A 5898-nucleotide genomic window follows, 5' to 3' on the forward strand; every position below is an offset into this window, starting at 1 on the left:
CAGCAGGTCGAGGGAGGGGATTCTGCCCCTCTGCTCTGCTCTGGTGAGACCCCACCTGGAGTCCTGCGTCCAGCTCTGGAGCCCTCAGCATAAGAAAGACATGGACCTGTTGGAGCAGGTCCAGAGGAGGGCCACAAAAATGATCAAGGGGATGGAACACCTCTCCTGTGAAGAAAGGCTAAGAGAGTTGGGGTTGTTCAGCCTGGAGAAAAGAAGGCTTTGGGGAGACCTTCTTGCAGCCTTCAAGGCTGCAATATTGTATTGAAGTATTGCAGTACTTCAAGGGGGCTTCTAAAAAAGATGGTGGCAAACTTTTTAGCAGGGCCTGTTGCGACAGGACAAAGGGGAATGGCTTTAAACTAAAGGGGCATAGATTTAGACTAGATATAAGGAAGAATTTTTTGACGCTGAGGGTGGTGAAGCACTGGAAGAGGTTGCCCAGAGAGGTGGTGGATGCCCCATCCCTGGAAACATTCCAGGCCAGGTTGGACGGGGCTCTGAGCAACCTGATCTAGTTGAAGCTGTCCCTGCCCACGGCAGGGGGGTTGGACTAGATGACCTTTAAGGGTCCCTTCCAACCCAAACTATTCTATGATTCTATGATAACCAGTATAATCTCACAAGTAGAAGAAACTGAGAATATGAAGGAGAGCATCACCTAACTGCCTTAGAAATCTAACCGAAGCTAACAGGAGTCTTGAAAGTTCAGAGTATTCAAGAATAGCCTTTTCAGGCTCTAATAATACCTATACTTTTTTTGTAGAGTTAATCCGAGTGATCTTAATACAAGATAGATCATAAATCCAGTCCAATTGGGGAAAAGCTGAGTTTACAGAGAAGATAAACTCATAGTGTACTGAATTGTCAGTATGCACTTTTAGCTTTAGGAACCTTGATTGAAAACTGAGTTGGAGATGATCATCTATCTTCTGAAACTAACAGAGCCTTTGTTCTTTTCAAAGCACTTAAGGTTACATCCTTAAAACCACCAAGGGAAATGGACTTTGGTGACATAAGTAAACTCAGATTGCTACTGCATGGTCTTTATTCATCAGAGCTTGAATGGAGCAATAAAGTTCTATTTAAGATGGAAAATTTGCATTAAACCTTCAAATAATTAAACCCAAAAATGCTCTAGAAATGTGCGGATGTGCTATAAAAACTATGGGATTTAGATCACTGTAGATGATTTATAGACAGTTTCCATAGGTTTTCTTTAATAATCCAGTATAATCCTATGTAATAAATACTTCTATTGTTCATTATTTAAATTGTCCAAGACACCTATGATGAAACACTGGAGATAACAGAAAGCCTTGCAGTGTTATCAATACTGTCTCATTCACGAGCATGCTGTTCACACAACCGTTAAATAAAAGGAACTCCATATAGAGGTTCTTGAGGTAATGGGAGAGATTTTTGAGTATTTGGTACTGAGAAATAAAATATAAAAATGTTATTATATTAATATGACATTAATTTAAGTCATGTAAATATATAGACACATTATTTTGCTATGCAGTAAGCATGTACAACAGAAAATAAACTACTTTAAGAAATGAGATTTGCTGGCATTTTCTTCTCTAGCCCGTACCCTGTTACTCAGGAATGACTTGTCAGAAGTGCAACTGTTGCAGGTACTTTCTTTCACTTCCTGTTGTACCAATGGAAAGTGAGCCAAAACCACAGAGGTTTAGCTACTTTCAAAGCTTTGGTTCAGCTTTCTTTTCAGGGCACATTTCTGAGCAGTGCTGACCACTGTCAGTCCCTTTGGAGGTTAAAATCTGAATTAAGGCAGCTAAGGATACTGAAACCTTTTCAGTAGCTTTTCTCTGCCCGCTGGTAGCTCAAGGTCCCACGAAACAGCAGATATTACTTTTTTTGTGATGACCTAGGGTACATAAGGGCCTATAGGTGCTGTTTGCAGGATGGACCCTCTGCCTAAAGCCTTTACTCTTCTCTCAAAGCACACAGACACCAGCAGCAATGGAAAGTCCCTGCACCAGCCTCTGCAGACCACAGAATGCACAATGTCAGCTCACAGACTGTTTAATTCACGTTCTTGCCCACTTTCCAACACAATCACACATTGTGCAGTATTCACATGTACCATTTATGCAGATAACAAAAAAACCCAAGAAATAAAGTGCAATGTCTAAGCTACATCTTACCTACTGGCAGTTTACAGTCACACTCAGACACTTGGCTCTGTCCTGTTCTCACAGAAACAAGGCAAAATATGAGAAGGGTTCTCGATAAAATGCAGGCAGACTTTGTCCTGAGGATCTCAGAGCTGGAGATGTCAAACTGTAATCACATCACCTTTTTATTCCTCTTTATCCTGTCCCCCTCCCACAGCTGATCCCATCTTCCCTTTTACCTGAGGCTGCTACATCTTTTATTGAGACTTTAGCCACGCAAACAGCTGACTCCTCATTCACTCCGATGGAGGTGGCTGGGGACCACTGCCAGAGGAACAGCAAGGATATTAACAGCCAGTTGATATTTCTGGCCTGCAGTAAGTATGGGCAGGAATAATTCTTATCTTTTCAGTCTTTTTTTTCAGGTTGGTTATTGGTTTCACCTGAAATCTAAAATTAATGATCTTAAATGCTGTTAGCACAAAGACTTGGTGCTTGTTCTGGACAGGACAAGGTTGCTCTTTTTTGGGCAGGGTTTCTGTGGAGAAGTCAGGAACTCAGTTCAGGTTACCCAAATCCCCAAGTAGCTCTTTAGCCATTCGATCACCGTTTCCCTCCTTTCTTCCATCAGCACATTGTGGGTTTCCAGCCTATACTAGTTCCTTCCATATTTTGCTGCTTCAACCTCTGTGAACTATAGTTATAGAATCATAGAACCATAGAATAGTTTGGGTTGGAAGGGACCTCTAAAGGTCATCTAGCCCAACCCCCCCTGCCGTGGGCAGGGACAGCTTCAACTAGATCAGGTCGCTCAGAGCCCCGTCCAACCTGGCCTGGAATGTTTCCAGGGATGGGGCATCCACCACCTCTCTGGGCAACCTGTGCCAGTGCTTCACCACCCTCAGCGTAAAAAATTTCTTCCTTATATCTAGTCTAAATCTACCCCCCTTTAGTTAGTTGGGCTTGATTATTACTGCACTGTGATGCTACCAGGATGATTTATTAAGAATTGTAAATCACTGCAGCAGAGTTTAAGCTCTCCTTAGCAAACACTGTCTATAGCTTATGTAAAGAAATCCAATCAAGCTGAACAAAGAATTTTACATCACAAAGGTCTCATCAAAAACCTTTTCTCCTGTTCCAGAATAGATGAACAGTTATAGCAGATAACTATGTTGATTTGCAAACCGTTTCCATAAAGAAAATCAAACTGTTAAAACATATTGTCTCAAAAAGATAATTTGTTCAGATCATAAAAGGCTCCAGCTATGTTAAGAGGAAGATTTTTAATGGCTGAACTGTTGGACCAAGATCCAGAACTCTGGAGACCTTTTGGATTTCTGCCTACCACGTAATGTGTGTAATAATTGAGCAAACAGTCTTACCTCTGCCTTCATCAACATATTTGTTTAATCTTTCTGATCAGAGAGGCCCAGTTAGCATTTGTAAATTCCTATGCAGATCTAGAGAATGTGTCCTTTTTGCAGGAAAGTCAACACAGACAGGGTGGCTGAAGATCATATAAGCTTAAAACATAAACTAATGTGCTGTTAGTATCCCGAATTGAAGGCACCAATAGACAGACATGTTTTAAATATGTATGCACAGCAAAAACCTTTTATCTGTTGACTCTAATACAGATGTTTTTAAACTTAATCCTTCACATTCCTTTAATTTGTGGTCCATTACATCTGTGCAAACTGTAAAATGTTACCAAATCGTTATATGCTCTCAACAGGTTGAAATTAAGACCCAAGTTGCAAATAAATAATAAATTAAATCCCTTTTTTTGTATAAAGTTACAGTTTCTTATGTGGACTCGTTCTAAGTTGTTTAAGAGCTGGAGCTACAGCAGTGCCTATTTGTTTCACTATTTTCACCAAATGTATAGACTCCCAATTTTTAATCTCTCTCCACTGTTGAAAAAAAGTTCTAAAGATGGCAATGAAAAACAACAGAAAATAAGAAACTAGATTTACAAAGAGGAGTTGGATTTACAAACCAATATTTTGATCCCATTTTGAAGTGATGAGTTTCATAAAACTATGTTATTTATCGTTTAAATTTTAGATGCAACTGCAGTTTTCTATTCAGAGTCTGTGAGTAAATGTGGATGTTGGTGGCTCCTAGAAATTCATGTCCAAGAAAGGACAAATTCCAGACTTCTTGTTATTGCTCAAACATTCTTCTTTATGGAAAAAATAACTCAAACACAGAAATTCACTAGCATAAGCAAAGAGGAAGTTTTGGAAAGGCTGTGACGAAGATCTGTTGTATTGCACTTACCTTAATGAGTCAGCGTGGGATGTGTTGTTTAGAGATTGATCTCCTGTAGGTTATTAGGATTCCTTAGGTAACATGTAATTCAAAAAATGTTGTGTTTCAGGTCTTCACCAAAATAAATGTTTTGATCCAGATATTAAAATAAAATAATTTTGACAGAAGTGAAGCATATAGCTTCATTTGAGATTTATTTCTATACTGTTTTGTTTATTTAATAAAATAAGTAAAAGTTTAAATAGGATACTGTTTAAATAAAAGAAGTATTTATACATTTTAAATCTTCAAATTAAATTCTGGGTTCTTTAACATTTTCTGCAGTGTGATGGTGTTAACCAGAACAATTTTTTGAATTTGTCAATTTTACCAGTGTTTGCATAACTCTAACTTAGTATCTTTTTAATGAATAAAAAGTTGGAATAAAAGTATTTATCATGATGATAGAGAAGTTCATAACAAGATATCACCGTGCAGCCTCGCATGGCTTTTCATTTTAACTCACTTATCAAACAAGAATGGACACAGTCGAATAAGAATTCAGAGAGATGGTACATGTATTGGATAGGTAGCCAGTGGGAAGAATGTCTTCATATAAGTAAATAACATTCCAGTCCCTTGATAATTTCTCACTGTTTTTTAAAAAGAAGTTGAAAAAACCTATTGTTTACACAGATATACTTAAGGGAGATTTATATTTAAAATCTGAGATGCATCAGATACGAATTTTTTTTAAATACTGTTCTAATCAGAGGAGAACCAGAATGAAAAAGATAATTAGTAAACAACCAGTCTCAGGCTACAAGGTCCCAGCAGGTAATCACATAAAAAGAAGATTATTTATGGGTGCAAGCCTGAGAAAATACAGCAGTCATCATGCACTACTGAGAAGTAATGTTCACAGAAATTCATGCTCTAGACACCTAAAGTGGGGTGCAAAAGACATCGGTTTTCAAAAACGGTGGAAAGGCTGACACTGGGTTTAGTGGGTCCAAGCTTCAGCAGCCCTTCCTGTACACCTATTCTGCTTCAACCCCAGCTCCTCGGCATGGTCCTCCCCAGGCTGGCAGAGGAAGGAGCTCCCACCACAACAAAAACCTCATTCAAAGTTTGTCTTTGTGTGCATTGGCACTGAGAGGGCATTTCAGAGCTGTTGATAAAATTGTTATTGTTACAGACATCGTTAATCATACAAAGGAACTTTTAATTGCCAAGGACCTGTACTTGTGAGCTTTATTTAGTGGTCACAGGATAAGAGTCAGGGCATATGGCTTATATGATTTCACAATAAAAAGAAAATATTTCACGTGCCTTGAAAATTACTACAGCTGACATTCGGAGAAGTTTAAAAAAAAAAAAAAAAAAAAATCCTGGGGCTTTCTTCCAAAATGTAACATCACACACATGATACATGGCCAACAAAACACTCAGACAGCACTCACTCAGCCAGTCGTGCCTCAGGATGCATCTTTGAACTCTC

The sequence above is a fragment of the Aptenodytes patagonicus genome, chromosome 7 (genome assembly GCF_965638725.1).
Source record: "Aptenodytes patagonicus chromosome 7, bAptPat1.pri.cur, whole genome shotgun sequence".
In the NCBI taxonomy this organism is placed as follows: Eukaryota; Metazoa; Chordata; class Aves; order Sphenisciformes; family Spheniscidae; genus Aptenodytes; species Aptenodytes patagonicus.